Genomic DNA, 21,506 nt, shown 5'->3' on the forward strand with positions numbered 1-21,506 from the left:
ACTTAGAACACAGGCCCTAAAATTTTAGTGACTAGGTATTCTTATTACCACACAATTAAGAAGTGATGGGGACACCTCACTCTGCCCCCGCATACCTTCACTTCCTCATTCAGAGTTGTGGAAAATCCAGGAAAACAATTCACAGGAAAGCCTTTACATAAACTGTGTACCCTGGCGAATGTTTCTAAGCTTGCGACGTGAGGTCAGATTTTTGTAGATAACTGTGAAGTGGGTTAATCTGTAGTGTTGGTGAGGTCATTGAGGTACAGAAAATTCAAACAAATTCACTAAGCGTGACAAGGTCAGAAGCAAAGCCCAGAGCTCCCAGCTTTCCATCCACTCCTTCAGATAGGAAGGAAAAATTTAGGAAAAGAAAATGTTCACACCTGACCTGTTCTCATCTTGCTCTGTATGAAAGGTAGGGATGGCCTATGGGAGGTCAGGTTGTGACCTCCTGACCCCACCTTGAGGCCAGCTCAGTGACCTTGCCTGGGGTCCAAGGGCAGGCTAGAAGGGGTGCAAACTGTGGACGGGGCAAGCCTAAGGGCAACCAATTGCATTTCTTTGTCCTGTCCTCCATATCACATGCTGAAAAGCTATCTTTCTTATGCTAGCAAAGATTTTTTTTCTCCACCTGCAAATATTGAAGGAATGGGGGCAGGGAACTCCTGTATGGCCAGGATTCCAGCTTCTACACACATCCACACACTCAAGGCTATTTCTTTTTAATACTGGTCTGTTTCCTTACTAACATTTCTAAAGAGTAAATTAATTAATCTTATTTTTAAATATCTATAGGTTGGCTGGAAAACAAATGTTTCTTCCTGATCTTTGCATTGTATATGGGATCCAAACAAATGAGTATCTGAAATTCATTTTTTACACCGACCACATACCGAATTGTTTCGCTGATGAAGTATGAACACATCTATAGGTGATTCCCCTCCCTGAGGTACTAAATGCATTTATAGGATAGCAATCACAAGTAAATCAGAACCAGAAGATGTCATGCTTGGAGAAGTGGAAAAAAAAAAAAAAACAAAAAAGAAAACTTGCCAGCCTCAGTTTCCTCATCTGTAAAAGAATCCCTGGGTTTACTGTAACAGCAGAATGGCAAAATAAATGGGAGAGAAATATTTTCTATGAACAGTACTTTAAGTGGAAACAAACCCCCAGATTCAGCAATGGTACAGTTAGGAAATATTGACTCTTCAGTTCCTACCCAAGCTCAAATACTTCTCAGCTGAGAGATTCACCTAGCCTCCCGATTTGACTGCTTACCAATAACAAGTTTCTGAAAACAGAAGGAATGTTTCCTGTGAAACACAGCCCACCATCGGTCAAGAGTGGATGTGAAAAAAAGCTCAGGGGAGGAGCCCGGAGTTTAAAAACAGAAAAAGAAATTGAAGTTTTTATAAGTAAGTGGATACTAGCAAGCAGGCTTCTGATGCACGGATTTTCTTATTTGCAGGAGTAAGTTTATTCTGGCTCTTTGTTGGGTTTTGTTTTGTTTGAGGAAAGGGATATTAAAGTGTCAGATGAGCCCTGGAATTTCTTACAAGTCAGTAGACTAACACAAAAGTTAAATCATTTGTTCCTATTTGGCGTACCTTCTAGGCAATGAAACTAAAAGATGTCAAAATATGTTATTTATCGTTACACTTTAACAGAAATAATCATCAATTGATAGTTTTATGTACATCAACTGGCTTTCTGATTTCTTCAGGAAGCAACAGATTAAGTTAGTTTAGCATCATTTCATTTACTACCCCCAATCATAAATAATAAATACAATCCACTTAAAATTTTACAACAATGATTTGCATATTTGCCTTCAGGTGGCAATTTTTCTACAAGCATCAAGTTAATTGTTATTGGGCCACTCTTTTTTTTTTTTTTTTAAGTTTATTTATTTTGAGAGAGAGAGACAGACAGACAGAGAGCAGTGGAGGGGCAAAGAAAGGAGAGAGAGAATCCCAAGCAAGCTTCATGCTGTCAGCACAGAGCCCAAAGCAGTGGAAGCAACCTCCTTCCCCTGAACAGTGAGATCGTGACCGGAGCTGAAATCAAGAATCAGAGGCTTAACCACCTGAGCCACCCAGGAGCCCCCATGACTACTCTTATTTAACTTCTCATTAAGACTTCTTTAAGGTAGTCAACATCAACTTTTGCAGCAAGAATGCAAAGAAATGGAAGTGTAAAAAATACAAATACACCACAAGAAGTGTATAAAAATTATTCCTTTACTTCACCAAAGTATTTAACACTATTGTTTATGAATTACTACTATTAAGTATCAGATTCCAGGCACTAGGGGAGACACTTTCAACACGTAATCTCTACTTCTTACAACAAACTTGAAGGTAGGCACTATTACATGTGTTAGACAAAGGAGAAAACAAGACAGTGACTGGCTCAAGGCCTCTCAGCTGATAAGGATTAGATTTTTCTGCATTATCTTCCTTCCCCCACCAGCCAATGGCCTCTATGATGTCTCTCTTGTTTTAAAAGTTACTTTTAGCCACACTATAATATTTCACATTTGTGAAACAGAGTCGTTGTTGTTGCTGTTAAATCCGTGTGACACATTACCCCTTCGTGCAGTTCTGCAGAATTCCAAGTGTCAGAAACCATCAACGTAACTGGGGAAATACTGAGTAAGCTTTTTCGGCCCATGCTTTTGATTGAGTGCAACGCATTTTGCCCAGTCAGTTTTAGTCGAACCCTCGTGATGTTTTACATTTCTGCAAGCCTTTTGAGGGTAGGAAAGAGATTTTATTCTCCTTAACAGGTCTACTGTTGAACCCAGTCCCCAGCCCACAGTAGCCACTCGGTAACACTGACTGAATTGGGTATCCAGGTAATTGTTTTACTCTAAAAAGCCTCAGTTAAACGAACGTACATTTTAAAATGATATAAATATATATATATATATAAAATGATATATTTAGTGAGGGATTTGTGTCTCCAAAATGTGAGCCCCTGAAGGGCCCTGGGATGGAGAGGACAGTGGGCAACCTGTCCCTCTGAGGTGGATGGGCGCTATCTGGTAATATCATCCGACTCAACCTAACTCCAGCTGGAGGCTCCCCCACACCGGTACAGCTCACGGTCAGCGTGAGGACCCCCGGGGAAAGACGGAGGCCCAAAGCCACACGCACGCACGCTGCGAGCCACGTTGAAGTTCAAAGGAGCGTGTTTAACCAGCAAACAAAGGGCGGCGCGGTCTCCGGTCCCGGGACCAGCTGCGGCCTCCCGGGAGGGGCAGGAGGGCCGCGGTGACAAATGGACATTCCGCACGCGAGCAGACGGACACCTGATCTGAGGCTCCCGGCGGCCCCACCCACCGCCTCCAGCTGCCTGGCCCACAGTCGCCGCCCGCTTCCTCGGCGGGTTCTCCACGCGCCCAGCTAGCAGCCTCTGGCGCCACCGTCCCGAGAACTTTCCAATCCTCTCGGGGCTAGGGGCGGGCGGTGGGGAGGAGGCGGCTAGGTGGGGGCCTCGACGAAATTCCTTCCCGGGACTTGGCGGGCGGCCCTTCGCAAGTGGAAAGTGGCTCGTCCCCAAGTCCAACCCCGACCCTAGGGCGCCCCGGAGAAGCTCCCCGGAGCGAGGAGCCGGCGGCCGCGCGGGCGGAACAAAGGGAGTCAGCGGGCCGGGGAGGATGCTGCGCTCCCCCGCGCCCCACCCGGCCGGCTCTCGGGCGCTGCCTCCTGCGCAGGTAGCCCGGCCTGCGGCGCGGCGGGAAGGTGTGTTCAAGCCGGGAACACAAAGACTCACTTCCGCGGGGCCACTCGCAGCCCGTTCACATTCCTGCATCCCTGACGCCTGCGGGACCTGCGTGCCCGCCGGGCGCCCAGCGCGGTGCGGGTGCAAGTAACCCTCGGAGGAACTAGGGCTGGCTGCAGGCGGTGGCCGGGGAGAGGCATGCCTTTTTAGGCAGCCGCGCCGCCCGCACCGCCCCACGCAGCCCAAGTCTGCAGTCGCTCCTTTGCCAGAGGAAGGGCTCGGCGCGCAGCCGGGGAGGGTCCCGCCGTGCACCCCGCCTGGCGGGCCAGGGGCGCGGGGAGCGGACGGTGCAACTTCCCGGCGCCCGGCCGCTAGGTGAGCCGAGGCCGGGAAGGGGGAGGACGGGGGGACGGGCGGAGGGAGCGGGGGAGGGCCCTGGGCGGGCGGGGGGGACGCGCGGAGCTCGGGGGCGGGGCGCGGCGCAAGCTCTGCGCGGGGGCCGGGAGCCTCCGCCTAGCCCCGGGGCTCGGGGCCGCGGTCCCTCCCGCCGTCCGCGCCGCCGCCGCCGCCGCGCTGCCGGGAACAATGAGGCGCGCGGCGCGGGGCTAAGCGCAGCGCCGCGCCGGCCCGAGGCCGAGCACCCGCCGCGCCCGCAGCTGCCGCCCGCCTCCGAGCAGCTCTGGCCCGGGGGAGGTGATCCCGCAGGCCGCCCGGGACGCGAGCGCGGGTCGCTCGGGGCTCCCGAGGTGGCGCGGGGAGGCTGCGCGGCGGAGGCGGGGGCGGCCACCGGCAGCAGGATCTGAGCCGCGCGCTCGGCGTTCGCAGTCCCCAAGTTCCGCGGCGCGCGTCGGGCGCCCCCGGCCCCGGGTCCCGGCTCCCGCGGGCGGCCGTGTAAGTGTGGGAGCGCGTGGCGCGCGCGCCCGAGCGGCTGCCGGAGAATAAAATGTGACACGCACGTCTCCGTCTCCAGCGCCGCGCGGACGGGGGAGTGCGGAGCACCGCGGGGTCGGACGGTGCGAGGCGCGGCGTCCGGAGAAGGTTGGTAGGGGAGGGCGCGGGGCTCGGGCGGTGGGGCGACGTCTGCCTTCGGGTCGCCGCAGCCTGTGCGCTGCTCGGCACGGAGTTAGACTCGGTGGCCGGGAGCCAGACCTGTGTAGGGGGGTGAGGGGACGCTGAGGGTTTTGGGGGAGAAGCAGGACATTCTTCGAGAGGGTGAGTGAACCGGCGGGCTTGAGCTTTGGGGACGGGCAGACACGGCTGTGCTCCTGCGGTTCAATCAATAAAACGGCGATCTTTTATTTTATTTAATTTGGCTCTGGGAGGAAATCGAGATTTTTAATTGCCTTTCTTGACCCCACCCCCATGCAAGACTGCGCTTCTTAAGGCTTAAAGTGTGTTCTATTGGTTTCTAGTTTGCTGTAGGTATAATGTTTAGGGACAGAAGGGATCCTTAGAATCCCAAATACCCGGGTGTTAATTCTTACGCGCTTGCTGGGGGAAAACTCTTGCTTTTAAGTTGTTACACTTTTCACCGTGTAGGGAGAAGATATTTGATGAATTCTTTTGAGTAAGCAACGTTAACACCCGTCTCTTTCGGATGTGACGGTGCTGCTGGGGCGGGGAGTGAAGTTCAACTTGTGGCTCGCAGCGAGTGATGCCTTCCAAAGCGAGCTGAATAGCTGTGTTTGGAGAAGCCCTGCTTTCCAGGAATTTAAATGAGACTTTTTGTGGTTGCCTTCCAGGTCTCTCCTCCTAGTACCATATTTGTTTTGTCAGGCTGAACTTTCAAAGCTGTTTTATAATCCGAGAAGCACTTTGGGAGAAAAGTAATGCTTGGCTGGTTTTTTGTGAACTTATTTTTGCAGGGTCATATTGAAAATTGGAGGAGACGCAAACCATATTTGGTAGCAATCTTTGTTTTCTGTACCGTTTGCGTTCTAACAGCGAAGGGGCTTGCTGATCTCCCACGGGGACTGACTGCTTGGGTGAGGGTATTGTTGGAGCGCTTGCAACACATTGTGAGCGAAGTGCTTTGTACGTATTTAAAAAGCTTCATGCGGGTTACTTGATATTTACAGTTTTTTTTTTTCTTTTTGAAATTTTGCTCAACATATTTTTGCCATTTTGAAATAATTGTGACTAACGACGAATTTCAAAACCTGAAATGCTGTGTGTGATCCCGTTGTTGCAAACTTAGGGCTAACACTTCCTTTAAATGGCCTTGAACTTATTTTTACCCACTTTCCTCCTCCATTATTTTTCTGAACTTGACCGCCAGACTTTTGCAACCCTCCAGGGTTTGCATTTCCTACTAAAGGTTTAGAAAAGCTGATGACAATGGTGAATGAATATTATGATGAAAATGGAGAACAACCTAAAATAGGGCAGTCGCCTTGAATTTTACAGCCACAGTGAAAAATGGGGGCACTCAAACATGTTGGAATTCTTGATCCAGTTTTTATTGTGATTGATATGAATTTTAGCTTTTTACCTTTTTGTAAAATGCAGCTGACGCTTAGTTTTGAGGTAAGTCTCTTGACGAACGTGTAGTAGGAGCCTCAGCTCTTTGTGGAATTCTGAGCCCCAGAGTTCAGACAGAAGGTAGAGACTGTTGGAGAGTGTTCAGAGCAGAGACCAGCATTTGGGGGGTTGCTTATGTTGTGCACGCCATCTAGGAATTAAAGATAAAGTGAGGATATGCAGGCAGGAGGATTCAAGCCTGAGATAACTTAATGTTTCAAAATATGTGAATAGATTTATTAGGCAGGGAAGGGGAGTCAATCAACTAGGCTCAGTTTCTGATGAGGACACGTAAGAAGGGGGTGGACAATTAAGTTGGTGTCGGGAAGGATTTCTGGTCAGCCAGTGAGATAGGTTAAATAGCGAAGGGGTTGCTGAGAAATTCCTCTAGGTGCTTGTTTCTCTAGAGCTTTTTTTCCCCTGAGATTTCTCTTTCTGAGATGATTTACCTGTGTGAGTCTCTATCTATTGCTTATACTAACTGCAATTGTGTACTGTGGGTCCAGAATGTATCCAAGCATTTGCCAAGCGCTTAAATCTTCCCTAAAATGACAAACTAATTCTCAGTTTCCTGCATCTGCTGCTTAGATAGATACACGATGGTTTGCATTCCAAAAAACTTAGAAATATTTGCCCTTTGAGAAACTTAGTTGATTTTCAGATTTCATGCCTCATTCCTGATACTTTTGAATAAAAATATCTTATGTGTTGATAATAGGGACAGTCTTTTAAATATTCACCTTCTCTTTCATTGTAATGTGTTTTACCCACCTGGGTCTTCTGTTATATGATCTTAAATTTTAATTGCTTAGATTGAATGAAATACTTAATTTGACTTGTTTACATGTCTAAGCAAAAAATAGTGCCCTCATGCTAGGTGTATGTTAAGTTTTAAGTTTTTGAGCCTCCTCAAAAAAGAACTATGGGATGAAGTTCACAACTGACAGAGAAATAATTACATAGAATCAGATGCTAATTTTGGAATCCAGAAAGTGCAGGTGTACATTTACATAGCAATTTTCAGTATTCTCAACAGGTTGAGGTCAAGGGCAAGAACTGAGTGTGCTCTAGAAGTTGCCCAGCTGCTTGCTGTTAGTGGATAAACTTCACACTTTCTGTTTAGCATTATCTGTCATTTTTCTGAAAGCGCTCCTTCCTACTTTGGAGAGATTCATTTGGAAGCATTATTAAGTACACAGAGCACAGACAGAAGAATCAGGGGGGAAAAAAAAGAAGCATCAGAGAAATATGGATTTATTATGCCCCTTATCAAATCCCATCCTGATCCGAAATTCCATGCCCCCCCCACCCCCCGGGATGGATGGGGAACAGTCGTAATGCTTGGAACCCACCCAAGCTGTGGGTGAAATAGCGGCCGTGCGTTTAAAGGATGTGATATATGAACTGGCACTCCTGAGGCTTTGTCCTTATCAGTGGTTTGGTCCAGCACTAGCATGGGTCCTAGACCTGCTGCTTTGGTAAAAACGGGGTACCAGCAGCTGCTTGGCCAGTGTCTTCACTTGGCCACTTGCAGGTTCTTCTTGGCCATCCCACTGTGCCAAGACCCTTCTGATTTGGGGAAGAATTGCTCTCTGGATGGAAGTGGCATCAGAGAAATACTACCCACTCTCTCAGGGATTTTGGTCTGCACAGACGTGCTCTGTGCCCCCTTCCAGGTTCTGCTGCCCCCTGTGGTCTTCTCTAGGAAAAAATTCTGAATTCCAGGCAGACATCAGCTCTAACAAGCTAGAAGGGTGTGAGGGTTGGGTTTGCAGTTTGCACTGGACTTTCTCAGTGAAGAAGCCTCAAAGGAAATTCTTGGCCGGCGCCCTCAAACCTGAGTCCTCGGGAGTGCTGTCCCTGCACCACAGGTCACTGGAGCAAGTCTGAGCCTTCCCAGGGCCTGGTTTCCAGGGCTGGGAAATGGAGGCTTAGCTTAAATCCTCTCCAAGGTGTCTCCTCATGCTGAGATTCCGTGAAATTGAGAATTGTATATTCTGACATACTTAAAAGTGAATTCCCATGCTCAGAGGAGAATTCACCTTTAGTTACTGTGCTTCATATCCCTTCAAACACCATGTAGCCCAGGAGGGAGTAGTAACTCAAAGAATAATAACAGCAATTGCTTCAGACTTATTATGGATTATACCCTGCCACCTGCTCTGCATAGGTTATCCCAGTATACCTTAGCCACAACCCTGGGGTGTATTGTTATCCCCATTTCATAGGTGAGGAGACTGAGCCTCGGAAAGATGAAGGGCCTTCCTCAAAAGTCCCACAGTGAGAAAGCAGCCCTGGGTTTGTGTGTTCCAAAGTCCATGCTGTTGAGACTATGCTCAGACTGTGGAGGAAAAGGCATGACTCCTCTCGTGGTCTCTATGTTGGGGTCAGACAAGGGCTGTGACCTTGAGCTTGCTTGTCTCAAACCATGGCTGAGCTTGCTGGATTAGAAAGATTTTTATAACAGGATGGAAGGGGCTGGTGGGGCACTCATTAGACAAAGCCAGCAGATTCACTGGAACCTGGAAGCAGAAAAAGGCAGGAAATGCAACCTAAAAATGACCCCTGCAGTTGAGAATATCCCAGGCAGTCAGTATTCTAATGAAAATCAGGCTCATATGAAGGGTTTCTCATCAAGTGAAATTTCCAAGGAAAAATTTAAGCAAAGACTTGAGAAAATGATCCCTACTCTCTAAGTTATTGGGTCAGTGAGGAGAGGAAGCTCAGAAAGTAGTCTCTTGGGACATTGAGAAATATATTGGCTAAAGCATTAGAGAAGACACTGTAAAGAAAAATCCTGCGATATCTTGATTATAACCTTCTGCTTTCAGAAGTTTATAATTCACACGTTATGTTCTGCTCTTGGCTGCTCCTAGTCTTTGAGCCCGAGAGGGAAACGCATTATTAAATTTAAAACAATTGGTTTTCCATGTTCAAATTATACAAATTTTTCAAGGAGAGGTTCTTGCATCTTGGTAATTGTGGTTTCTAAAATGACTTGGCTTTAAATTAAATTTGGAAGAGGGTAAATCTCTTAGATAATCCGGTAGCTTTCATTATTCAGAAAGAAATTTGAAAAGTAGCTTCCTTGAAAGTGTAGCAATGATTTTTTTTCTGAAAGATAAGTATATTACTAGGTGCTTAAAACCTGTCTTTGTACCTCTGACCACAAACAGGTAGAAAAGGTACTGGTAAGATTGGCATATTTTCTGAATGATACAGTTAACCCAGTCATGCTGTGGAACTGTAAGTGCGTGACTGAATGAATGGATTTGGGTTTACTGTGAGAAGAGGGATCTTGCTCTGTAAATTCTATTTTAAAACTAGTAAAACTATATCCCCCATACAGAAAAGAGGACTTCCTCCCTCCCTCCCTCCCTCCCTCCCTCCCTCCCTTCCTTTCTTCCTCCTTTCTCCTTCCTTCCTTCCTTCCTTCCTTCCTTCCTTCCTTCCTTCCTTCCTTCCTTCCTTCCCTCCTTCCCTCCTTCCCACTGTCATTAAAAAGAACATGCCTGGGAGGCTCATTCGGTTACATATCCAACTCTTGGTTTGGGCTCAGGACATGATCTCAGGGTTTGTGAGTTCAAGCCCTGTGTCAGGCTGTGTGCTGACAACATGGAGCCTGCTTGGGATTCTCTTTCTCTCTCCCTCTCTCTCTGCCCTTTGCCTTTGCTCTCTCTCTCTCCAAAAATAAATAAACTTAAAAAAATAAGTAAAAAATAAAAATATAACAAGAACACGCGCACACACACGTGCACAGACATGTGTGCACACATAAACTTGCAAATACAGGGGGACTGCATCCCTGCATTAATATGGTTTACCATTAGTAATTTGGAGTGGGAACCTGAATTCAGATACTTATGCATGAATTGTTGGGATTCACAACTGTTGAGTGAGAAAATCAGGACCTAGAGCCTTGGCCTTCTGACGGAGAGAAGAACATTCTTTTTCCTGTATTACTTCTCTCTGAGAGAATTGCATGTTCCAGATTGCCAGTGGCTTGTGTGAAGATAGAAATGTTTAAGGTCATTTAAGCTTTACTTGGATTTATTATTAATAGGATAGGTATGGGAAAACACACTTTTACTTCTATGTGTATATGTGTGAGAGTGTGTGTATCTGTAAATATTCTTTAACAACAGTAGCGTCTTCAAGGTCCCTTTGGTGGTTTGCAGAATGTTTTTGACTGTTGATGTTCACGAGGGAGGCCTCTCGGGCAGGGCAGCCTGGAAAACCAATGCTGGGGTCCTATACATTAGTTAGCTACTTGCTGGGTGAAAGAAGTGGAGCCATTTTAGAGGGTTCGGGGTCAACCTGGTGTTGGCCCAATAGTGAGTGTGAGTTAGTCTTTCTCTGATAACCATTTGAAGTTGCCCCAATGTCGTCTCATCACTTTAAACTTTAGGTAAAATAATTAAAACAGCAGCAAGCTCAAGTGTTCAAAAAATTTTTTTTGATACCCTCTGGTTCATAAGGTACTTTTTGGAGCAATTAATGAATACCAGGAAGCTGACAAGTGCAACATGGTTTACTTTATATTAGTATTTGTGTATCTGTATGTATGTAATGTATATGTAGGTATTTGATTGACATTTTTCAAAGGGCAGTTTTCCTCCTTACAATAACAGTACAAACAGTATTCCTCTGCCTTATGTTCAAAATTAGTAGCCGGGAGAGTTGAAATAATTAAGTAATTTGTCTGACTAAATACTTGATACTTTATAATAACATTCAGAGAGAGCCATTAAATAGATTGCTTCATTAACTATTTGAGGTGGGAGGGTTTCAGAAACTGACTTGATAGTAACAGGAAAAAGTCTATAATGTGACTTGAAAATAATGTGATTGCTTCCGTAAGTTAAACCCAAACATGTCTCTACTGGCCACACTCTGTAATTTTCACATAATTAAAACATACCATTAATGTATTATAATCATACCCCAGTAATACCCCTCATATTACTGTTTGATACATATGCTGAAAGAGCAGAATTAATTTTTGGTTTGGGGGTTTTCCAGTATTTTCATGACTGGTAGGCATAGTATTAGATGTAAAACCAGAAGTGGGTAAAAGAAAAGCTTTAAATTGCATTAAACAATGTGCTTCACAAAGGAGAGTCAAAAGACTCCTGGAACAAGGAAGCTTTGTTTTTTGTAGATGATATATAAAACCCAATTATAGCATGGAACTCCAGGAGTATAATCACATACATGACGTGCATGTTTTACTGGCAAAACTAAACTCACCTGCCCCAAATCTCCCCCAGTGGGTCCCTGCCTCTCAGTTGCCCAACTTAGATCTATCTTGAATTCATTACACCGTATTGAAAATGAATATGAGTTTATAATATACTGAGTGACCCTGCATTATGGCCCACACATTTGGTCTGGGAATGACTGTGGTGCATAGTGGTGACTCTAAATGCTTAGTGTGATTGGTGCAGTGCACAGCCAGGTGCCCAGGCTTGTCGTCCATCAGGTCCGTGCTCAACCTCACCAGTTACAGGTTGGAAGGAGGGCCATTCCTTAGAATCATTCCTTGTTGAACTGAAAGGCATCCACAGAGCAATTAATTCACTTTCCAGGGTACATATTTTCTATGAACCCACATAGTCTTTTCTCAAGAAAAAAATTCAAATTCTGTATGTGGGGAAAGGTAGACATAGAACAAAATTATAGGAGGAAGGTCATGTGCCTTTTGTTTGCCATATATATATGTGTGTATATATATATATATATATATACACACATATATATATATAGAGAGAGAGAGAGAGAAGAAAACAAGGATTGATGATTGCAGTGAGGTAATTAAATCTTCCCCTTGTTTGTTTTGCATAGTTGCTAAGCAAATCTTTTTTCAAGGTGAAGTCCCTTGGACTGTTCTTTCATCTGTGTGAAATTTCAAAATGAAATTCCTTGGGGCATCTGGGTGGCTCAGTCCATTAAGCGTCTGACTTCAGCTCAGGTTATGATCTCATGGGTTCGAGCCCCGCTTCGGGTTCTGTGTCTTCCTCTCTCTCTGCTCCTCTCCACTCATGCTCTGTCTCTCTCTCAAAAATAAATAAACATTATTATTATTTTTTTTTTTAATGAAGCATCCTTCATTTGGTGCTGACAGTTTGTAGAGAGAGAAAAAGCAGTGACTGAGTCATGGACTGCTTGCATTGGTAGAATGGGAGATACGTGTAGATACATTGGTAGAATGGGAGCTTGGAAGAGTGACATCATTGAACAAAACAGGTCTAGAGCATGTCTTTTCTTCTTTTTTTACTTTTTTTTTTTTAAGTTCACAAGACTACAGTTATTTTCTTTTTTTTTTTAATTTTTTTAACGTTTTTTTAATTTATTTTTGAGACAGAGAGAGACAGAGCATGAATGGGGGAGGGTCAGAGAGAGGGAGACACAGAATCTGAAACAGGCTTCAGGCTCTGAGCTGTCAGCACAGAGCCTGAAGCGGGGCTCGAACTCACGGACCGCGAGATCATGACCTGAGCCGAAGTCGGCCGCTTAACCGACTGAGCCACCCAGGCGCCCCACTACTACAGTTATTTTCATGTGACATTCTTCTTGTCAGCTACCTGTATGCCCAAGAAGCAGATGACATTAACCTCAAATACAAAAGACAGAGGTGGAGCAGTGCCCCTAAACCACCTTCTGGGGTCTCAGGAAGATACAGAGAATCCAGCTTAGCTATCCCTTGAAGATCAAATAGGCCATCAGAGATTTGCTAAAACATTCAGGGTTGTCAGACACTAATCAGTATGAAACTGGAAATGGATGGCATCAGATGCAGTCTGGGGGGAGAAATGAAGTACATAGAAACCTGTACCCCATATCCCCACTTGCCCCTTGTTTTTTCCTCCAGAGACTTCAGAGCTTTTATTTTCTTCCTCCCTCTCGAAATGTGTCTGTGTGTGTCATGTGCTTCTTGTGTCCGTGGGACGTGGGAGGGAAGCTGTATCACATCCCCACAGTTTAGTTTTTTCTGGATTTTGGGCAACTGCCTTACCTGTCTTGTTTTCTTCAGCTGTGTTCCTAACCAGAGAAGTGTTGCATAGAAAAGGTAATTATTAAATCTTTAGCCAGTGCCAACTGTGCACAGATCATAAGTGAAAAGTTTGATGGATTTTCATAAACCAGATACACCCATATAACCAGCTAGATCAAGAATGAGATATTACCAGGACACCTGGGTGGCTCAGTCCTTTTAGTATCCAACTCTTGGTTTGGGCTCAGGTCATGATCTCATGGTTCATGAGATTGAGCTCTATGCTGATGGCATGGAGTCTGCTTGGGATTCTCTCTCTTATGTCTCTCTTTCTCTCTCTGCCTCTCCCTTACATGCACACGCATGCTCTCTCTCTCTTTCTCTCAAATAAATAAACTTAAAAAAAAAAAAAAAGAGTAAAATATTGCCAACAATCCCTGAAGCCTGACCCTTCTGGTCACTGTCCAGCAGAAGGTAACCATTATCCTGATTTCTCACAGAACAGAGGAGTTTTGTGTCACCTGCTTGCATTCAGTTTTAAACAAAATGACGTTTTAACAGTATGGTATGTATATTTTTTAGAGTTAAAGCAGCGTTAACCAGCAATGAAATATAGGTTGTGCTGTTAAAGTTGAGAAGTTTGCTCTTGGTTCAGAAACTTCCATGCTGTGCATGGAACAAAAGTGCATTTTGTTATTAACAATTGTAGGTTGTTAGTAACATAAATGTCGCTTAATTTTGCTGTTTCTTGGATGCTACAGATCTTCCTTTCCATTCGCTACACAACAGGATCAAAATATTTTTTAAGTGTATTAAAAGCTAGTAACATTATGTTCTAAATCTTGAAGATATATTTTAATATGTTGCCCCTTATTAAAAATAAAACTGGAGCACCTAGGTGGCTCAGCCAGTTAAGCATCTGATTCATGGTTTCGGCTCAGGTCATGATCTCACAGTTAGTGGGTTCAAGCCTTGCATTGGGCTCTGTGCTGACGGTGTGGAGCCTGCTTGGGATTCTCTCTCTCCCTCTCTCTTTGCCCCTCCCCTGCCTAAATAAATAAATAAATAAATAAGCAAACAAACAAACTTAAAAAAATAAAATTGAACATAGGACAGTTCTATGGAAAAAAACTTCAAAATGAAGCTTTCTTTACTAACTGAATTTAGTTTCATTTGGCAACTTTTAGCCTTTGATTTGTGAATTTGGCATACTTTCATACTGTAAGTGGACACTGATAGATGGATAGTTCTATGAGATATTTTACATAATACGACTTTTTTAGATTTTTTAAGGGACTAGCTCAGAAAAATTCAGCAGGACATGGAAGATTAAAATCATATAGATTCTTTAGAGTTTTTGTCTGCCTAGAGATAGTCTACATTGCTATTTGGAAATAAATAAAAATCCATAAACTGAAAAAACTAAAAAAAAAAACCTAAAAACTCAGTTCCAGGTCATCAGTTGCCTGGCCTGTACTTGGTACACTGACCAACTTGAAAAAAGGTTTTCACCGTACCAAAGAAAGTAAAGTTCAAAGGGATATAAAGAAAAGATAGAATGATATCTTAACGTTTACTAGAAAAGAATTAAAAATTGGAAATATGATTTAAAAAAGTAAAAAGGTTAACAGGCAGACTGCTTAATAATAGTCTGATGTACTTGGATTGTATTGTATAAATTCAGGATTTGCCTAAAGCCAAAGAGATTGGCTTAAACCCAAAGCTAGATGCCATTGGAACCCAGTTGGTAGAGAGCAGGGCATTTGGCAGCCGAAGCTCACATGGCATTAAGAGTCTAATGATTTGGTTTCTGTCTCCTAAAGAGGAAGCTGTATCTCTCACCTGCCTCTGAAAATGCTGGCTTTTGTACAGCATGCCCTTGGGCGTGTTCTACTTAAGTGGTTCAGAAATATGTGATTATACTTCATGTGATTGTCCAGAGTTTCTTTCCTGACATTTACTGTTTCTGGAAGGCAAAATGTTTTTTGGGCTTCAGCTTCTATTGTTTATCATATTCTTTACAGAAAAAATGGAGGGAAGCCCTGCTCTATTAGCAGAAGGAGCATTTAAATGAGGAATTCACTTTACAGATGCCTCTGTCCACTCTTGCTCACCTCCCGATCCCCCGTATGTTGTCCATATTGGCAAAGAGTCATCTTTCCAAACCCTAAGCTTGATCATGTGACCTTCTCCTCTCCTTAGTGACATGCCCTCCCCCACCCCACCCCCCCACCCCATGGCATACAGGACCCAGCCTGGAATTTTTAGAATATCATGTGCTTCTGAATTGGGCCCCAGTTTTGTCTCCTCTTTACTACTTTAAGGGTGTCTCTGACTATATTAGGCTGAGTTTAAGGATGGACCTGCTTCTTCCTCCTGCTGTCTCTTTGTCTCTGTCTCTTTCACACACACACACACACACACACACACACACACACACACACACACACGATGTGTGGTCCCCTCCTGTGCTATAGCACCATTTGTCTTTGTTGCACCTCCCAGTCTGTATTGTAATTAACCTTTTACTTTTTTTTCTCCCCTGCTTGACTGTAAGGTGCTTGCAGGCAGCCCTGTGAGGCTGTGTCCCCAGCTCCTTAGTACATCTCAAGATACTGAGCTCAGTAGATGGCTTGATCAATGTCAACTGAATGAACGGAGCTGAAAGTATTTCAGATTTGAAAGGACTACTGTCCACTCCATAAACATGACTTCTACAAATGAAGGGGAGAGGGTGACATCCTTTCTGCCTTTTTTTTCAAGGCAAATCCCCACGTATATAGCTCCTCCATTTCTAGCCATCCATTTATAAACAGGCTATTCTAAAGACAAGGGACTATGGACTGAATGGACCATTCTGTACATACATTATCTTTAGAGTTGCAGTTAATCACTTTGGAGAAACACATTTACTAGTGATATTAGGAAATCAGAGTTAAACTGTTCAACCTTGTAATCTTTATGCCTCTTGTGAATCTCACCGAGAACACTGGAAATTCACATTTCTTTTCATAAGTGGTAGAAATGTGGCTGGGCGTCTTTGTTCCTCCTTTAACAAAGCATTCCCAAGTAAGGGACACGTGTAATTGGTAAGTGATTAGTAAATAAATTGGGGAGGATCTGCCCAGGGAGGTTTTATAAAAGCACTTTGTCTAGGATTCATAAATGTATCACATCCTAACAATTAGAGCTACATACATTATCAGCACCTGGTGTGATAATAAAGGCTGCTCCAGAGCGAATGGGCTCAGCAGCATTTTGTTGTGGGGTTGCATTTTTTCTGGCTGCCCACAAATCATCTATGAATAGGTATTAAAACTGGGAAAGGTGCTGCTAGCCCGGGGACGGTATGAAATATGAGCTGTCTGTGAGGAATTATAAGTGCAATCCCTTTATCCTGATATCAGTCCAACCAGGTGCAAGTGGAAAGGTGCACACCTTTAGCTGAAAGCCTGGAGAAGGCACTGTGCTGTGCCTTCTTCCTGTGTGTCTAATGGTGTGGCCTTGACCTCATTCTGCCAGTGTTTCCTGGAGGAGACAGCCCCCAGGGCTGAGGTGCCTTCCCCCACAGGGGGGTCAGTGCGTGTCTGGGGTCACTCATTCCACAAAAATTTATGTGGAATTTAGTGTATTTTCAAAGTATCTTCCCAGATGCACATCCTCTAGAGTGCCAAATGCTGTGCATTTGTCTCCCCACTATTTAAATGAGTTTTGTTTTAAAGTTTGCAGTCTCCCAAAACACTGGGTTAGAGCTAGGGAATGCCTGGGATGAGTCGTTTAATTAAGGGGACACTTTCCCTTACTCTGAACCCATTCTAGAATTAAAATAAAAAATGTTACCCGTGGTTGAAGTTAGGGACCTTTGGCGGTCCCCAGCAGTAAATAGAACATTGCAGGAATTTAACAAAAGCTGGAGGAATTTTAAAAAATGCTTGGAGCGTTTGAATAAACTATTTCCGTGCTCCATTTACATATGCTTAAGATCAAGGAACCACTTGGGAGTAAAGAAAGAAGAACCTAAGTGTGGATTTCCTCTCACCCACGGAAATAGCTTTAAATCGCTTTCATAGTCAAGTTAAGTGGATTTTAATGATTTCATGTGTGCTGGCTATTAGCAGTTGTCATGCTGCTGACTGTGGCACTCAGACAGTTCCTTCTGGTGACCCCTCCTCCGCCGGAGGCTATGGGTACATCTCCACATCATCAGCACAGACTCACATCTGTCCCTGGATTCACACACCAAGCAAAGGAAGCTTTTAAAGTAAGAAAACTACGGGTAGAAGTCAGGGTTAGGCACCAGAGCATCAGGGCATGGCTGTTATTTAAAGTGATGTATTCAAATTTGAATATCTGTTTAAATTATTTCATTTTTCTTAATGACCTTAGATCCCTACACACCCCCAAGCCCTTTTAATTTTCCTTATGAGTCATGCTATGCCAGCTTAATAAGGCTTTCTATGCCAGTGGGTTTCTTGGCGCTTTTTAATTATGTTGTTGTCCCAGACATGGCTTTTGATAACTGGATGTGGTTAAAAGATTCTGTTACTGTGTTTTGGAAATCTGGTGCCAGCCAGGAAGGCCTACCCCTGCGACAAACCAACCCACCAACAATTGTTGAACCTTTCAGGAAACTCAAAATCGTTGGATATTGGAATTCGTCTCAGATGGATTCCAGGCTGTGTGGGGAGGCACCAAATTTGGCCTGTGCTTTTAGTAATGGGTTTGGTGTTTTGCTTATTTATTGGTTTGGTTTTCTTTTCTTTGTTCTACCCCCTCCGCCCCCAAATGCTTTAGACTCCTTGAGAAGATTTACTCTCAGGCAGTAAGCCTCAAAGTAAACACAATTTTGTGGCTTCCTAGAAACTAGTGATGAATAATATAGATCTAACAGGAAGTCCTGCATTTACCTTTCATGAATATCTGAAGTAATTCAAAGTTGTAACTTTGAAGGCCCTCTTAGTGAATTACTATTAAACATTCAGTTTGAACAGCAAAAAAATGTATTTTAAAAAAATTTTTTTGGACGTTTATTTTTGAGAGAGGAAGAGAGACAGAGTGCGAGCAGGGGAGGGGCAGACAGAGAGGGAGGCACAGAGTCTGAAATAGGCTCCAGGCTCTGAGCTGTCAGCACAGAGCCTGACGTGGGGCTAGAACCCACGAACCGCGAGATCATGACCTGAGCCAAAGTCAGATGCTTAACTGACTGAGCCACCCAGACGCCCCCAAATAATTTATTTATTCTTTTTTTTTTTTTTTTTTTTTTTGGAGGCAAAGCCTTCTCCCAGGAAGACTAGCATCCTGCAGGGTGATGTGAATTATGCCTGCCGCCCTCCCTGCCAAGGCAAAGATGGAGATGTGGCCATGCAATGATTGGGAGAATTCCTTGTCCAAACAGTGGCTGAATGCAGGGATCTCCCAGGTGACTGTCTGTACAGAGCTGGCTCTCCCTGTGCTCCCCTCCCTGGCCGTTTTGCGGATGGGCTCCCTAGCAGTCACCACAGACACATCACATCGGCCACACCAGGTGAAGTGGAACGTGGCTCAACACAGAGGGGGTCAGCTCGATTATAGTCTTCACAAATAAATAACTAAAGGATAATCTTTCTCCCAGGCTCAAAGGTCAGGTGCCTTCCGGGATGGGCCCTCTGTTCAGTCCTGCTTTGAATCAGGAAGGGGTGAGGCGCAGGTTTAAGGGGGAGCTGGGACCCCCTTGGAGCTGGGAGAGGGGGCTTCAGCCCCAAATCCCCACATGGCTGGGCATGCAAGTGAGGCCTCAGCTATCAGTCAAATTAATGAGAAAGGCTTAAAAGCAAACAAATCCTTTCTTCCCTCCCCAGGGTTCTTCAGCTTTCTGGAAGGGTCTGACTGACAGCTTTGAAGGCCTTGCTCCTGCCCAGAGAGCTTAAGCGGCCAGAGGGGGCTTCTGTACTGTGTAAACTGTCAGCCTTTCCCCTCCCTGACCTAGAAAACAGGCAGGAAAGGGGTCCCTTGGGCCCCATCTCAGGCAGGCTTCCTAGGACAGGAGCAGTTCCCATTGAGTTCAAAGGGCAGCTGTTGTTTTGGGGCTTCTAGAGGACAAGGTGAAAAGATGAGGCGAAATATGTTTTCTGTTTGCTGAAGGAAATTAACAGAGTTGCCTGGCTTTGGTATTTCCTGGAATATCTGCATGGAAGAGGTAAGCTCTGTATGCAAGGGAAGCTGCCAGAGACCCAGATGGCTTCCCCTCACTCCCTGGCTGCACCTGCCTGAGGGGAGCCCTTGCAGTCCCTGATTCTAGTGAGTCATGACTCCCTCCCTAGGACTTTCTCAGCGTGGCTGGTATCTCCTGGCCTGGCTGTCCTGGACTCCTGGGAATTCTGGTCACCACCCACAGATCTTCGCCACCCTTTGCCACCCCCAGAATTCTTAAATATGGGATCTTCTCTCACCTTCCATAGACAGTTGTTGAATAAAAGAAGCTGCTTTCATGCTGGACACAGCGATCTTACTACTAACTTAGCATGGAATGTGATGGCACTCCTTCCACAAATAACGTATTTAATCATTTTTTTTTTTCTATTGCACTTTCTGATTCGTGCTCTTCAGCCATAATAAACAGAAGTGGGAACAGAAATTTGTAGAAGGTACCTTCTGAGATTAGAAATTTCCTTCTTAAAAAGAGGAACACGTAGGCTTGTATTGTCTCTTAAGCTCCCCGGCCCCAACACCGATGGTAGATGGTTCACAGTGTTTTGTCAACCCCCACCTTTCTTCAGTTTCTGGTCTCCTGTCTCTTTGGTGTGACACATGATGTCAGGACTTCAGCATTAACAGCAAGCACTATTGAACCACTGCTGGAGGTTTTCAGGACCGTTATCTTTGCTTTGGGACTTGTACACAGATATTTCGTTTATTATGGCAGGTTCTAAAAATTTATGACCTGTGAAAAGTTTATTTTCGGTGTAACTGAGGTCAGAATTGAACATTTAATCCAAAATCCATATGGCACTGAGTCGCACAGTGTATGAAAGCACTTTGTAAGCCATGGAGGGGCTGCCTGAGGAGAGAGGCCTGGACTCAACAGACCCAGTCTCAGATTCCAGGGCCTCCACTTCGGGGTGATTTGTGTGTGAGTTTTTCTCTTCTCCTTTTATTTCTACATCTTTTAGCATTAAGACTTTCAGAGTAGCTTTAGGATTGCAGCAAAAATTGAGCAGAGCACAGAGATTACCCACAGGCCCCTGCCCTCACAGGTGCACGGCCTCCCCCACCATCAGCACCGCCCCCCCTCCCCCCAGAGCGGTACATTTGTTATAGCCAGTGAACCTATCCTGACACATCACTGTCACCTGGAGTCCGCAGTTCACATTGGGGTGCACTCCTGGGGTTGTACGTGCTGTGGGTTTGGACAAATGTTCACATGTATCCACCACTAGAGTGTCATACAGAGTATTTTCACTGCCTTAAAGATCCTCTGTGCTCAGTCTGTTCACCACTACCTCCTCCCCCCACCACCAGCTCCCACAACCACTGAACTCTTACTGTTTCTATAGTTTTGCCTTTTCCAGAATGTCATATAATTGGAATCACAAAGTTTGTGATTGGCTTTTCAGATTGGCTTCTTTCACTTAGTACATTTTAAGATTCCTCCGTGTGTTTTCATGGCTTGACAGCTCGTTTCTTTTTAGTGCCAAATAACTTTCCATTATCTGGTTGCCACAGCTTATTTATCCGTTCATATTTATCCAATGGATTATGTATCCATTTAGCCAGTTGAGGGATATCTTGGTGGCTTCCAGGTTTTGGCACTTGTGAATAAAGCTGCTGTCAACATCCATGTGCAGGTTTTTATGTGGATGTAAGTTTTCAGTTCCTTTTAACATGACTGGAACATGATGCCAGATCATAGGACAAGAGGACGTTTAGCTTTCTGAGAAGCCGACAAAGTGGCTGTACCATTTTCTCATTCCCACCAGCTATGAGTGAGTGCTCCTTTTGGCCCACATCCTTGCTGGTGTCAGTGTTCTGGATTTCAGCTACTCTAGCAGGTATGTAGGGGTATCTCATGGTTGTTTTAACTTGCATTTCCTTGAGGACTTATGATGTGGAGCATCTTTTCATACACTTACTTGCCATTGGTATATCTTCTTTGACACGTTGTCTGTTAAGGTCTTTAACCCATTTTTTAATCATGTTTATTTTCTCACTGTTGAGTTTTAAGAGTTCTTTGTATAATTTTGCTCACAGTTCTTTATCAGGTGTGTCTTTTGCAAGTATTTTCTCC

At 44.7% G+C, this 21,506-nt stretch overlaps 1 protein-coding gene across 3 annotated transcripts in view; it reads left to right on the forward strand.

The window, feature by feature from the left end:
* The first annotated feature begins 3,568 nt into the window (after positions 1-3,568).
* Positions 3,569-21,506, forward strand: part of ST6GAL2 (ST6 beta-galactoside alpha-2,6-sialyltransferase 2) — an 80,505-nt gene continuing 62,567 nt past the window's right edge. The window contains exon 1 of one of the 3 annotated variants that reach the window (XM_019428479.2): positions 3,569-3,721. The gene's annotated coding sequence lies outside the window, so the exon portion shown is untranslated. Of the gene's footprint in view, positions 3,722-3,814; positions 4,105-4,298; positions 4,768-21,506 lie in introns of those variants that run through there. The other 2 variants (XM_019428480.2, XM_019428478.2) reach the window with 2 other exon arrangements.

The sequence above is a fragment of the Panthera pardus genome, unplaced genomic scaffold (assembly GCF_024362965.1).
Source record: "Panthera pardus isolate Hobbes unplaced genomic scaffold, ASM2436296v1 HiC_scaffold_25, whole genome shotgun sequence".
Lineage (NCBI taxonomy): Eukaryota > Metazoa > Chordata > Mammalia > Carnivora > Felidae > Panthera > Panthera pardus.